Below are 16,050 nucleotides of genomic sequence, written 5' to 3' on the forward strand. Positions count from 1 at the left end.
GAGGCATAATCTGGTCTCAGAGAAATTAGAGCTCAGGAAATATGTTCACAAAATGGCACCAGAGAACTCAACAAAAATCGTCTCACGTGAACGGGAAAAATCCAATCACCCTTTGCCTGTATCACTGAACCAAGTCATTGCAAAAGTTGATGAAATATGGGTCAACCTCCTGCTGTTTTGCTTTTGTTTTTGATATTTAAGCAGTTGTAAAAGAAAGGCTTTTGTAACTGACCAAAAAAAAAAAAAAAACTGCCTTCCTAATATAGAAATGGAGAGAAGTATATAGCTCGTTACCATCTTATAGAGATCTATTTGAGTGGATATTTATTTATTTATTCTTTATAAACACAAGTACATAATATTTGAAATTCCAATTTATTACAAGTTTACCCTTCAATGGGGCCCTTCCTCCTTAAAGATAATTTAAAAAACAACAAACAACCCAGGTGTCACTAAAGTGGGAACACGGACTTCTCACTGTTACCAAGAACAGACTGGCTCCAGGGTAAGAGGCAAGGAAGGTGTTGGTGACTGGACTGTGAAACTGTAACATCAGCGCTAACTCCAAGCCTGGGGGAGCCAGAACGGTAAACCTATCCAGTAGCCCCTGGAGCAAACCCCACTTTAAGAGGTTTTATTCTCAGGTTCTGTGAGCGGCAATCCCCTTAGTGGATTTTTTTTCCCTTAATTTAAATAGGCACAGAAGAGCTTAGTTGCTCACATTTTCCAAATTCAAAGTTGATAGAAAAGAAAATTAAACCCTGTTTCGCAGTTTTATCAAAATCTGCCATAAAAGGGAAAGAAGACTACAAAGTTTTGCCTAAACATAACTACTCACTATGGGAAGGGGCCGCTGAGCCCCTCCTCCCGCCCGCCACATTTAGGTCCTTCAGCAACTCTCTCAAAATTACACTGCAAACTCATCTCAGAGCTCAGAGGCACACACAGACCTCCTGATTCCTAATGAAATAAATACCCTTCCTTATTCTATGTTGTCTGCATTTACCACAAAATTCCATTTACCAGAAAACTTCATTCTCCAGTCAATCTGGTTAATCAAGATTTTACTAAAACACATTACTCAAAGGTAAGTAGAACTGTAGTATTTAGGGATGAAATGATCTGATGTCTGGGGCTGGCATGTGGGAGATGGTGGAGGGGAAGAGGGGGTAAGAGGTATTGAAAGGGATGAAGATGAAACAGGAACATAAGTGTGATGGGTGGTACGCATCCAGATGCACCTCGGGAATAAAGGACTTATTACCCCAGCCGCTGAGAGCACTGGGCTGTCAGCCCCCACTAACGACTGCCCCAGCCAAAGGGAGACACCTTGCCGCCTTCCAGTAGGACAGCCCACATCCAACAACTGATCAATCCAGGGATAAACAGTAAAGGCCAGGCCCCCTCATATCAATTCAGTATAGTTCTGAAGGGTCATTCCATCTTTGGAACTACCCCCAGGCTCAACTGAGATTCCTTCCGCTGAGACTCATTACAGCTCAACTTCTCCCTCTGGCCAAACCTGCTTCCCTTCCCCAGGTGTCGGGACTAAAAGCACTCCCTTATAAACCTGAGTGCTAATCTCCATCTCAGAATCTGCTTGCCAGGAAACCCAAACTGTAAAAATAAACGTTGAAGTTCCTTTTAGTACAAGAGTGTTCATTACATTGTTCTTACTGTTTTTATGTGCTTGAAAATTTCTCTAATTGTTAATGGGTACATGGAAAGAACTTTAGTGTCCATAAATCAGGGATTAAATAAATTATTAGAGTCTTACAATAGAACACTGCAGCATGAGATATGAAATAATCTCCAAAATATATAGTGGGATGAAAAGGTGCAGTACAGCGTTTAAAATACATTCCCATTTTAGGTTCTAAAAGGGGTATATATATGTATCTACACACATCTGTAATACACACACACACAAACGTTTAGAATAATTCTGTAATGATACCAAATTTAAAAAAAAAAAAAACAGTAATGAAAACTACCTCTGAAAAGGAAGAGTAAGAGAAGTAAGAGACTGGATTGTGTGGGAATCCTGATTCTCAAGATAAATCCTTTGGTCTTAAGGGGTTTTTTTCCCCCAGCCTTTGGGTATTTCACTGTATTCCAAAAGACAGTTTAATAAATAAATTAATTAAATGGCCCACGGGACTTCTCTGGCGGTCCGGCAGTTAGGACGCCGCACTTCCACCGCAAGGGGCCCAGGCTCGATCCCTGGTAGGGGAACCAAGATCCCACAAGATGTGCAGGGCCAAAATAAATAAACAAATAAAATAAAATCCATGGCCGTGATTCACCAGGTTCTTTTATTTTAAAGATGCACATACACACACAACATGGAGTTTTCAAAAAAGCGTTTAACTTTAACAAGTATTTGTCTTTAGCCTATAACCTGTTCCAACACTAGCTCCTCTCTGCTGTGAGTGCCCTGTCCCAAAACCTGTGATTCACTGCTCCTGCAACCACGTTTTCACAAGATTTTCTACACACTGGTGCAGAACACTCGTCACTTTGTGTGTAGTTATTTGTTTACAAATGCATCCATTCCACTAAAATCTGTTTCCCTGAAGAGTAAAACCAAATCATCGACGTAAGCCCGCCATCTTTGTTATTTAATCATTATCAAACAAACTGCATTTCACTGGGATTTGAGGTGACTTACCAGCACCTAGAATAGTTATAGACTTTTACTAGTGACCAATATGTACTTACTGAATGAAAAAAGAGAATAACAATAATTAGCATTTATTAAACTTTCACTGTGTGCCAAGCAAGATATTTCTGAGGAAGGAATATCTCATCTTTTTTGCTAAATCTAATTATTCCTGGACTCTTTGAAGGATCTTACTCCCTTAATTATCCTTTCACTGTCTACCATTTCATCTGTCTTTCAGTTCAGTTAGGCTTTGTCCTTCAAACATGTTCACATCTCATTTTTGTCCAAAACACTTTCACTTGTTAATAGCCTCTGCTTGTAAATCTAGTAATCGCTCCCTCTCTCTCTCTCTCTCTCTCTCTCTCTCTCTCTCTCTCTCTCTCTCTCTCTCTCGCTCTCTCTCGCTCTCTCTCTCATTCATTCTTTCTCTCATTTTATCTCTCTGTTTCTCTCACTGTAATTACAATCAACATCTTGAAACCCACGGTCTTAAACATAGTGTTTCCATTTCCTTACTACAAAAGGCCTCATGTAATCTAGGTTCTATCTTCAAACACACCTAATCTAAGGCTGCTCAAGATTGCCCTCCCTCTACATGAAGAGGTCAACATTTCTCTAATATGATACTCCAGGAAAGAACTCTCCAATATTGCAGAGAGAAGCAAGGCCTTAGGAGAGAAGCGAGGAAAGAGAGGATTCTTTGACATTAATGCACTGTTGATACCTACTCTTTCTAACCATCTTACTCAGTCCTTACATTATATTCAGTCTTACACAGCTACTAGTTTGACACGGCTGATCATTTGCTAATTCTCAACCCTCTCTCTTTCGTTTCTGGTACAGCATACTCTCCCAATTATCTTCTTCCTACTTTTTCAGCTTTATTCTGCCTAGCTATGTGAAGGCCTAGAAAGCCCTAAGAAAACTTCAAGGAAGAAGGGAGGATCTTTCATCCCTGTTTTTCACTAGATTTGGACTTTTTTTTTTTTTTTTTTTTCCGCGCCATGCACCTGGCAGCGGCCTGTGGAATCTCAGTTCCCCTATCAGGGATTGAATGACACAGCAGTAAAAGCCTAGAATACTAACCACTAGGCAACCACAGAACTCCCAAGGGAATTTTTTTTTTTTTTTTTTTTTACAGGTGACTTTTCAATTAAAGCCAAAAGACCATGGAATGATATTTTCAAGTGCTGAGGAAAAAATAAATTGTACACCCAGCAAAATTTTTATCAAGAATGGGGGTGAAACTTTCACATGAAAATTGATACAAGTGTCATCAAAAGACCTTCACAGTGCCAGTTATCAATTTATTGTTTCTCAGCTCCAAATTCACCCTTCTGCTCAACAAAAGTGGAGATGACTCTTTATTTTTTTTTAACATCTTTATTGGAGTATAATTGCTTTACAATGGTGTGTATTTTTGACAGGTGACTTTTCAATTAAAGCCAAAAGACCATGGAATGATATTTTCAAGTGCTGAGGAAAAAATAAATTGTACACCCAGCAAAATTTTTATCAAGAATGGGGGTGAAACTTTCAGATGAAAATTGATACAGGTGTCATCAAAAGACCTTCACAGTGCCAGTTATCAATTTATTGTTTCTCAGCTCCAAATTCACCCTTCTGCTCAACAAAAGTGGAGATGACTCTTTATTTTTTTTTAACATCTTTATTGGAGTATAATTGCTTTACAATGGTGTGTTAGTTTCTGCTTTATAACAAAGTGAATCAGTTATACATATACATGTTTTCCCATATCTCTTCCCTCTTGCATCTCCCTCCCTCCCACCCTCCCTATCCCACCCCTCTAGGTGGTCACAAAGCACCGAGCTGATCTCCCTGTGCTATGCGGCTGCTTCCCACTAGCTATCTATTTTACGTTTGGTAGTGTATATATGTCCATGCCACTCTCTCACATTGTCACAGCTTACCCTTCCCCCTCGCAATATCCTCAAGTCCATTCTCTAGTAGGTCTGTGTCTTTATTCCCATCTTACCCCTAGGTTCTTCATGACCTTTTTTTTTTTCCTTAGATTCCATATATATGTGTTAGCATACGGTATTTGTTTTTCTCTTTCTGACTTACTTCACTCTGTATGAAAGACTCTAGGTCCATCCACCTCACTACAAATAACTCAATTTCATTTCTTTTTATGGCTGAGTAATATTCCATTGTATATATGTGCCACATCTTCTTTATCCATTCATCCGATGATGGACACTCAGGTTGTTTCCATCTCCTGGCTATTGTAAATAGAGCTGAAATGAACATTTTGGTACATGACTCTTTTTGAATTATGGTTTGCTCAGGGTATATGCCCAGTAGTGGGATTGCTGGGTCGTATGGTAGTTCTATTTGTAGTTGTTTAAGGAACCTCCATACTGTTTTCCATAGTGGCTGTATCAATTTACATTCCCACCAGCAGTGCAAGAGTGTTCCCTTTTCTCCACACCCTCTCCAGCATTTATTGTTTCTAGATTTTTTGATGATGGCCATTCTGACCGGTGTGAGATGATATCTCATTGTAGTTTTGATTTGCATTTCTCTAATGATTAATGATGTTGAGCATCCTTTCATGTGTTTGTTGGCAATCTGTATATCTTCTTTGGAGAAATGTCTATTTAGGTCTTCTGCCCATTTTTGGATTGGGTTGTTTGTTTTTTTGATATTAAGCTGCATGAGTTGCTTGTATGTTTTGGAGATTAATCCTTTTTTGTGGCTGCACCGTGTGACATGCGGGATCCTAGTTCCCGGACCAGGGATAGAACCTGCAGTGGATATGCAGAGTCTTAACCACTGGACAGCCAGGGAAGTCCCCCAAGGGAATATTTTTGAAATTTGATTGTTCTTTTAATAAAAGGCTTAAGATGATATTTACTTTTCCCCTTGTGATTCTCCGCAACGTTTTATTACAAAAAATGCTGAATATACAAAAAGTTTGAAAATAGTATAAAGATCACTCCATAAATAATATTTTGTCAAATTTCCTTTGTCAATACATGTGTATATAAAGAGAGAGATTTTTTTTTTGCTGAGCCATTTGAAAATAACCTACACATATGCCAATTCACCCCTAAATACCAAGCTTAAAAATAAGAACATTTTCCTTCATAAACACAACGCCATTATCACAATCACCATTATCAATACCATAATAATCCTCTCATAGTATCTAAAATCCAGTCCATATTCAAATTACTTCGACTGTCTAAAAAATATCTTTTATAATTTTTTTAAAACCAGTGAGTAAAATATTCAAGTTTTACTGACTGCATTTGGTTGTGATGCCTCTTTACTCTTTAGTTCTAGAAGAGTCCTACTTCATTTTTCATATTAACTGTCACTCTTCATATTAACTTTAAATAAACAAAACCAATTGCTTGTAGAATGTTCCAGATTTTAGATTTGTCTGAGTTTATTTACAATGTCATTTATCACATGTTCATCTATCTCCTCTTCTTCCTATAAACTGGAAGTTGGATCTAAAGGCATCATCGAACTCAAGTGAAACATGTTTGGCAAGTATCCTTCATAGGTGATGTACACTTTACACTGCATCACCACAGAAGACGTAACATCACACTGTCCCACTATCAGTGATGCCACCTACGACCACTTGACTAAGGCTATTTTCCCCTTTAAAACCATGAATAACCTATGGAGTGATACTCTGATAAGACCATACTGTTCTGCAAAATCTCATGGGATACTGGTATCCCATGTGATTTCTAAAAGCTATAAAAAAAGATTACATATGAAAAATCTAGTATCAGATCAATGTTCATTTCTCTATATTGCCTTTCTAATGCTCAAATGCAAAAGCAAGATGTATTTCTAGCCCAGGAATACAGGCATTTTCACCAGAGAGTCAATACTGTCTTGGTCTGTTTGCTTCCTGTGCCCCAAGGCAGGCCCTCTGAGACCTGCAGACAAAAACAAACTCAAATTCTCTCTCATGAGAACAGGCACACATGAACAAGAGCAAGCAGGCCTCCACTACCCACCTACCAATGGGGATTATGAAAAGCAGGGACTGCAGACTAAATAACTAAACCTACTTGCCACCATTGCAATGAATGAAGAAAGAAATCTTTAAAGGTTTATTCAAATTCTCAGAACATCCCTACGTCATTTGTCAAAAAAGTGTGTTCAAGTCAAATTCATGGTTTGATGAAGGAAGTAGTCATTAATATTAAGAATTTTCTTTGTGCTTGTGCCTTTGCTATCAACTCATTGAAGACTTAGAAAACACTGAATCAGGTAATGAAGACTGTTTATTATAATGCAATGAGATAGCTAGATCAGAAAATGCATGAAGGAATTACTGAGCTGCTTCCTCAGAACAAAGGGTGTCTGGAATTAAACAGCTGTGAGGGACACCACCTTCTGAACACCAAGCTTGTCGCTAAGTTGACAAGATAATCCTCTCTTATTTGAGTGGCAAGAAATCTCCTCCCAGTGAACCTGACACTTTAGGATGGCTTTGCTAAAGGAAGTTCCAGTATTCTGTTTCAAAAGAACATGTGGCATGAGCAGATGGCAACAGAAGACTACACTTACTTCTCATTGCTAAGTCAGCCCTGAGCAAGCAAGAGCTGGGTTTTGAAGAACTGTAGAGCTATCTGGTCAAAAATAAATCACAATTTTAAAAATGATTCATAGATTTTGAGGCGTATGAATCACGTTTCAAATTTCTGCAGCTACTTATGCTCTATCTATCACCAACCTGCCTCAGTTTCAAGAGTTACTGATTAACCTAAAAGCAAACTATGCCCACCAAGCCCCTACATTTTAGGTAAACAGATCCCATCTGGTAGAACCAACTTCAACCTTATCTCCCGAACCACCTCTAATCTCACCTCCATCCCCAACCATTCCTACTGCTTTCCCTCACACTGTCATCAAAACTCTAAACTGAGCACTGAAGCTTCTCATTGTTCATAAATTAAAATACCCAGAAGAAAAAACAAACATGCTTTCCCAACTAGAAGATGAACTGTCACAATATGGGGATCAGTAAGCTGTGTTGAGTAAGTATGAAGATTTGAGAGTCACACTAACTAGGGCAGACCCAGCTCCCCCATTTATTAACTGTAACCTTAAGGAAAAATGTACCTCTTTCCAAATCAGAATGTCTTCATTTGTAACATTATCCCCCTCCTTATATCAATGCATAGATCATAGAAAAGTTTCCACCTGTCACACAAATGCTCTTGACAAGGTCACCAAAACCTCCCCATTGCTAAACCCAGTGTCAAGTCATAATCCGCATCTTTCTTGACCTACCAACAGCATTTGGCATAGTTCACACTTCCTCCTCCTTGAAACACTTCTTCACTTGGCCCCCAAGTCTTCACACTTTCCTGCTACCTTTAGTAGCAGGCTAAAGTCCATGGCTTTAGTCTCTATTTTTCCTCATTTTCTGACCTTTAAATATTGGCATACCCAGAGCTTAGTCCTTGGACTTCTCTCCTCTGGCAATACTCCCTCCCTCCCTCCCTCAGTGATCTCACCAAGCCTCACAGCTTTAAATACCAGCTATACATTAACAATTTCCCAATTTCTAGCTGGTGGCTCTCTTCTGATTCCACATATGCAGTTTCCTACTCAACATTTCCATCTGGATAGCTAATAAGCTTCTCAAACTTGACATGTTCAAAAGTGAGTCTCTGGTCTTCTTCCCCAAATCTGCCCCTCCCACAGTCTTCCGCATCTCAAGTAATGGCAAGTCCATCTTTAGAGCTCCTTCAACCACTTTAGGTCTCTGCTAAAATGTCATCTTCTCAGTGAGGCCTTTCCTGACCAGCATAAATTGCAAAATCCACCACTCCCATGGTATTTTATTATACTTCTCCAGAGCACTTACAATCATTTAACATACCAAGTGTCATACTTATTTATATCCTGTCTGAATCTGCCACTATAACACAAGCTCCAAGAAGGTGATGATTTTTGTTTTGTTCTATACTGTATTCCCAGCGCCTAGAATTTCTGCCACATATGAGGTACCCAAATATTTACTGAATAAATGAACAAAGTAATGAATGACGTTCATTTGCTTGGCTTTAAAAATGTTGTACCCATCAATACATTAAAATACATCTTGATTTTACATGCTTCGGATTTCAGAGTTTCTTTTCAATGAATTTTTCTATAATAGTGCCAACAATTAATACAATTGTTGTATTAATCAAATCCCTGTTAATGTACTAATTGCTTTTCCCCAGCTGCAGGCTGCACCTATATTCTAGCCTCTTTTACTCTGTGACACATACACAACAAGACGTGTCTTAGGACCTATGCAGCAAATCACCTAACATGGTTTACATTAACTAATCGCTACCACACTCACCAAGGCCTGTTAGTGAATCACAAAACTGTTTCAAACTAAGTAAACTGATATTACATTAGAGCGAACTTTTCATTCCCGTTAATGGTGGTTTTTTACTGTTTGTTTGTATTTGAAAGGTTTCGAAAAAAGAAGAGCCCTTAAGGAAGACAGCCAAATAAACAACTTGAATGTGAGAACAGAAGGTAACTGGCACATTCTATCAATCTGTTATCATTGACATATACTAACTACCAACATTCAGAGAGAAATATGTCTATGCAAAACACTAGTAAAATGTTTTCAGTGAGTTTGAAGGGTCATAAATTACAATTGCTAACTGAATGGGAGGCAGTGGTTAAAAAGCCACGTCTTTCCAGTAGTTTTCTATTCTACAAGAGCCTACAGAATAACTCCCAATCCTTCAGAAATTTTCTCTGCCCTGAACTGACCAGGGCCCTAACACTTTATTGTTCCAACATTTTTTGACGACTACTAACACAAGAAACCATCAGCCCAAAAAAACCTACATTTTCATTAAACATCACCAACACATTTTGGAAAAGATGCCTAATTTTATTTAGAATATTTACTATTTTATGAATATCGTGTATATGTTACTTAACAGAAAACAAAAAAATTCCACTTGGACAGGACTTTCTGAATGCAGTCATGGTGTAGGACTTCTTCCAATAATATCTTTTGTGCTCTTATCAGCTAAGTGGTTTTAAGTATCAGATACAGATCAAGGCAAATGAATGTGCACAGAGTTCGAATTCTAAGTTAACATCACAATCGTAGTATCTATAAGTAGAAAGGTAAGGTATCCTCTTATTGATGACAGGATCTCACTGAGCCATACATAAGCTCTCAGTTGGTTTTGCCCACGATCACTGGCATGCATATATGTAAGATTACAAACTCTCTGTAAAGTGCAACAATGAATGGACAAAATGGGACTAGAACCTATAAACCCCCATACGCTAATCATTGAGTTTATCCATCGCAACAAACAAAACAGTGTCACAGAGAAATGTAACAGATAAACCAGGAATAAAAGCACTACCTAGTTCCAGGCCTAACTCTACAAGTACCAAAACTATTTCAAGGTTTATACTATGGATTTTGATCTCTGTCTAGTAGAACACACACACACAAAGGTAGAATATCAATATATGAAAATCAGTAGCATTTTCTTCTATCAGCAATAATCTACTTTAAATTAGTATCTATTCACGATATTTTTTAAAACTGCAAAGAATTTCTTCCTGCTCAGTCATAAATGGAAAGCCATTCCATGCTCTTGGATAGGGTGATCTAATATTATAAAAATGTCAATTGTCCCCAAAATAAAGCTATAAATTCAATGCATACTAACTCAAAATTCTAGTTGTGCTGTCTTTAGAAACTCTAGCTCCAAAATATATAGAAAAGAATAAAAATCCACAAATAGCTAAGCCAACTTTGAAAATGGAAAAAGAATGGAAAACTTGCCTTACCAGAAATTTAACATCATTAGCCATTTGGGAAACATAAATTGAGACCACAGTGAATTATAGTGACAATTACCAAACGCTGGCGAGGATGCAAAGAAACTCAATCTCTCATACGTTGCTGGTGGGAATGTACAATGGTACAGCCACTCTGGAAAACGGTTTGGCAAGTTCTTCAAAAACTAAACGTACACTTACCATACCACCTAGCAATCACATTCCTAGGCATTTATCCCAGAAGATGTGAAAAATTATATCCACAAAAAAACCTGTGCAAGAATGTCCATAGGCAGCTTTATTTGTAATAGCAAAAAACTGAAAACAGCCCCAATGTCCCAGTGAATGTTTAAACAAACTGTGGCACATACATAACCATGGAATACTACCCAAATTACACAACAATTTGGATGAGCCTCAAAAATTGTCTCACCCAACAATTCAGATGAGTCTCAATCTCAAAAAGTCACATGTTGTCTAATTCCATTTATACAGCACACTTGTAATGATCAAAGTATACATGGAAAATTGACTAGTGAACAGGGGTTAGAGGTAATAGAGGAAGGCAGACGGAACTGACTTGAAAAGGGGTGGCACAAAGGAGGTCTTAGTGGTGATAGAGTAGTTCTGTATCTTGACTGCAGTGGTAGTTACAGGTATCTAACTACACAGGTGATAAAATGGCATAGAACTATATACAGGTATTGTACCAATGTCAATTTCTTGGTTTTGCTCTTTCACCATAGTTGTATAAAATGTAACAGTTGAGGGAAATTGGGTGAAGTTATATGAAATGTAACCATTGGGGAACCCAGACCTCTCTGTACTAGTTTTGCAACTTCTTTAATCTATAATTATTTCAAAATAAAGCTAAAACAAAATAAATAGGAAAACTTACTCACGTAGGAAAAAATAACCATACAAAGCCACAGTACTAAAACAGCATGATAGTAGATCAAGAGCAAACAAATAAGCCAAAGGAACAGAATGCAGTTTTCAGAGCTTCTATGAGAGGTTAATATACAGTAAGTGTGGCACCACTTATCTGTGGGAAAAGGAGAGAATGACACTAGGAAAACTGGCACACTATATGGAAAATAAACTGGATCTCTAGCTTGTGACATGTAAAAAGACACTCTGGATGTATTCAATACCTATAAATTTAAAGGAAAACGATAAAGTTAGTAGTACATAAAATAGGTAACTTTGTGACACAGAATTGGGGAAAGACTTCTTAAACAAAACCCCCAAAACACAAACCATAGGCAAAAAAATTTTAATTTGATTATATCAAGTAGAAAATTTCTGTTCAATGAAGGACATCATAAAAAAAGTTATAGACAAATGACAGAATAGGAACAGATACAATATTTAAAGAACTAGTATCCAGGAAATACAAGGAGCTTGTGAAGGTCAACACGGCGTGAAACCTCAGAATAAAAATGGGTAAAGGAATAAACAATTTTACAAAAGGGAAAACCCAGAAAGATAAAATGCCCATGAAGAAAGGCTCAAACTCATGAGTAATAGTGAAATGTACTTTAAAATGAGATTTCACTTTGCATCCATTCGTCTGGAAAAAGCAGGGGGCTGGATAACACTAAGCATTGGTGGGGTTACAAGGATACAGAAACTTTCGCGAACCACCTGCAGGTGTAGAGACCACAGCAGCTTGTTCTAGAACACAATCTGGCAATCCTTCAATAAAATATATGAAAACCCTATGATCCAGAAATCACATTGCTGGATATGTATCTCAAAGAAAGCATCACAGAGGTCTAAAAGGTGTGTTTATCACAGTATTGCCTAAAGTGGTAGGAAAATGAACGTTACATGGGTATCCACAAATAGGACAGTTGGCATATAAACTGTAGTAGATGGAAATTCTGAAGTACTGTGTATCAGTTAGAAGCAATGGACAGCAACACAAATAGATCCTTAAATAGTAGAGAGTAGGGAGTGAAAAAACTTTAATGAGATCAGGCATGATATCATCTCTATAAATTTAAAATTTGGGTGCCCAGGGGGACTTCCCTGGTGGCGCAGTGGTTGGGAATCAGTCTGCCAGTGCAGGGGACACAGGTTCAAGCCCTGGTCCAGGACGGTCCCACATGCCTTAGAGCCACTAGGCCCGTGCGACAGAACTGCTGAGTCTGTGCTCTACAGGCTGCGAGCCACAACTACTGAGGTCCGCGCACATGGAGCCCACGCTTCACAGCAGGAAAGGCCACCGCAATGAGAAGCCCGCGCACCGCAACGAAGAGTAGCCCCCCCACCCCCCACTCGCCGCGGCGGAGAGGGCCCCGGCGCAGCAACAAAGACCCAATGTAGCCAAAAATAAAATAAACAAATAATTAAATAAATGTATATAAAATGTGGGCACCCAAAACAACACACATTTAATAACATACCAACAGAAGGATACACATCATACATGTCAGAATGGTTGTCTATCGGTTGGTGGGCAAGGGAAGGGAGTGGAAACTGGATATAAAAGACAATGAACGGAAAAAATCCGGAGATACACGTTGAACAGCCCAATGATGATGACTGAATTGAAAAAATTAACTCAATCCTCTGCATTTGAGGTACAAAACAAACTTTAAGGACTCACATAACATAGAGGACACCACTAGGGCTAAATGTCACCCTACCTTCCGATGGCAAAGGCACAAAACCAGCTCGCTACCTTTAGAGTTTGCGATGCTAAGCCTGTCACACAGATAGACCACCTCGCTTCCTCTGCCTCAAAACACAGCTTATATCCAAATGAAAACCAAAGGATATTGTAAGATCTCACTCAGTCCTTGAACCAGTCCGCGTTCCTGTTTCTTGCCTTTGGTGAAATGTCTTGGAGTTAGGGGCTACCTCCGAGGTTCAGTAACTCACTGAGTCCCACCCTAATCACTGAGCTGAGACCTGCAGAGCCCACACTCTTAGCTGAGCTGCCTCCGAGGTGGAGTACCCAGGGTGGACACTGGGGCAGAGGCAGTCATGATAGCTGCTAGAATCTGGGGTGATGCTCTCCCCACTTTACTGAAGAGGCTGTGGGTAACATTTGCCAGTTGTCACTTAGTTATTATTCTGTGTTGGAATATGAACCTTAGTCCCAGGATCTGTGCTTTTTACCACTTCGCTATACTAAGAAGGCTCTGAACTTGAACCCAAGTGTAAATAAATGTTGGTATTCCCCCCTATTAAAAAAAAAAGAAAGAAAAGGCTAACTATCTCAAAATTTAAGTTCCCACAGTGGTATTCAAACAAGGCAAAGCCCAGTCCCTTTGAGTTATCCAGTTATCAAGATCTTTTAAAATTTAGCTACAGGTGGCAATAAGAAAAAACAAAGTGTACACTCCGGTCTTGCTGTTAAGTAGGGTTTGAAGCATTTTTAAAATAAAGATAGACACTTAAATGAATTTCTCACAATAATCTCTGAAAATTAACAAGGCATGTGTGGAATCTAAAATATGACACAAATGAACTTATCTACAAAGCAGATACAGACTCACTAACATAGAGAATAGACTTGTGATTGCACAGGGCGGGTGGGGGGAGGGATAGATTGGGAATTTGGGATTAGCAAATGCAAACTATTATATATATGTACAACTGAATCACTTTGCTGTACACCAGAAACTAACATAACATTATAAATCAACTGTACTTCAATAAAAAAAATTTTTTTTTTCTGGTCGCACCACGCGGCATGCAGGACCTTAGTTCCCAGACCAGGGATCGAACCTGCGCCCCCTCCAGTGGAAACAGGGAGTCTTAACCATTGGACCACCAGGGAAGTCCCTTAATAAAATACATTTTTTTAAAAAAGGAAATTAACAAGGCATTTACTACATATTTATACTGTTCTGTTTGCCCGATTTGAAATAATAAAAGCATTTCAACACATTATTTTCACTTTTAAGCTGTCCTCCACCTCCATACTGTCACAAATTACTTATAAAGAAGTGTGTGTGTATATTTCAAAAACTCAATCAATTTCTCTCATATAACAGGCAATTCTTGACATCCTGCCCATAAAGCCCTAAACAATAAACGTCGGAAAGAGTCACAGCTTGCCTTTTTTGGCTCCTGGCAAATGCTAATGCAAAAGCAAGCTGTAGCTCTCACTGAACCCTAAAATCAGCAGCCATGAACAATTCCAGTGCTGTCTGTGATGCAACTGTAGCTGCCATAGTTTCAAATTCTAGGACCTGAGAAACTTACATAGCAAGTGAATCAAAACATAAAACGTAATTTTTGAATCCAAGGCAGGATATTGCTAACTCCAAACATATAGCTTCAGAACGCTGGGACCCACTAGTAAGGGAGCAGGCATAGCAGGAATCCTCTTAGACCAAGTCTTAGGGCAAAGGGATGAGAGCGGGCAGGTGTACTAACAGACGTCTCAGTACCTTAGGCAAGGGCAAACTAAGAGTACCAGGAGAGGCTATGTGTACCCCAAAAGCAAGCACAGCATTTCCCAAAAGCACTGTTAAGAATCACCCACCCATCAACATTAAGCATCTCACCCCGTTTAGATTGCCACTGCGGGCAAGGTGGCCCCATCTCAAGACCAAAGCCAGTGTCACCAGTAGCAAATGTCACTCACTAGGCCAAGGAGCCCCAGAGACCCCTGGCAGGACCCACGCTCCAGGCACAGGCGCCTAGTCGTGGGCCTGAACCTGCAGGCGCCGCACAGACCAGAGCTTCCAGCAGCTGCGCTCTGACAGCTGGCACCGCCCCCAGTTGGAGCGGAGCTGTGACCCTTGAACCCCGGCCTCTGACTTTCACGTTGAGGGCACATTCCGCGCTGGGGTCCCCCCAGCCCCGGGGAAGCTCGAAAGCCCTTTACCTGTCACAGCTTCATCTTATGCCTCGATGTTTTCTGTCCCACCACCTGCAGGCGTCCTGGCAAAGAGGACAAGGCGAGGACGTATCCAGAGAGAAGGTGGGGTGGGCAAATCCTGGTGGGAAAACTTTGGACTGTAACCCCAGCCCAGCCTCCGTCTCTCCAGAGAGGCTGCAAGCTGCCGTTGCCACCGCCACCGCCACCGCCACTGCAGTAAATCAGCTGACACCAGCCAACTGCCGTGACTTTCGCGGCAACTGTCGCAAAAATGAGGGGGAGGGAAACTCCCCTCATTTCCCTACAAGCCTGGCCTAGGCCGGCTCGAAAAGAGCGGCCTGCGTTACCATGGAGACCAAACGGAGGCTACCATGTCAGCTGTGGGCAGGGAGTGTATGGCGGCCATTTTGGTTATGGGAAGGCTGGTCTAGGCTTTCTTCTCGCCTCGGAGTCCCATGCTGGGAGGACCAAGATGGAGGGATGGATGAAATGGCAAGTCTAGGTGTTTGTATCCTGTGACCAGGATGTCGCAGATTTAGTCTTCTGCTCCCGAGACTCGGTCCAGACTCCCGGAAAGTGTTAGCTCTGGGACTTGGTTACTGTTTTCCTCTGCCCCCGATCTTGGCTGTTGGCCCCGATGCACAGGGCCAGAGGAGGAACTCGGCTACTTAACTAGGGGAAGTCTGACCTTGTGCAACATTCCTGTACGGGGGAGAGAATGAAT

The 16,050-nt window shown here is 40.1% G+C and overlaps 1 protein-coding gene across 1 annotated transcript in view; it reads right to left on the reverse strand.

The window, feature by feature from the left end:
* Positions 1 to 15,517, reverse strand: part of WDR7 (WD repeat domain 7) — a gene marked incomplete at its 3' end in the record, with an annotated part of 264,187 nt that extends 248,670 nt beyond the window's left edge. The window contains exon 1 of the mRNA XM_024761840.1: positions 15,333 to 15,517. The remainder of the gene's footprint in view (positions 1 to 15,332) is intronic.
* Positions 15,518 to 16,050: the final 533 nt, after the last annotated feature.

This window comes from Neophocaena asiaeorientalis, unplaced genomic scaffold, assembly GCF_003031525.2.
Source record: "Neophocaena asiaeorientalis asiaeorientalis breed wild unplaced genomic scaffold, Neophocaena_asiaeorientalis_V1.1 scaffold1217, whole genome shotgun sequence".
Lineage (NCBI taxonomy): Eukaryota > Metazoa > Chordata > Mammalia > Artiodactyla > Phocoenidae > Neophocaena > Neophocaena asiaeorientalis.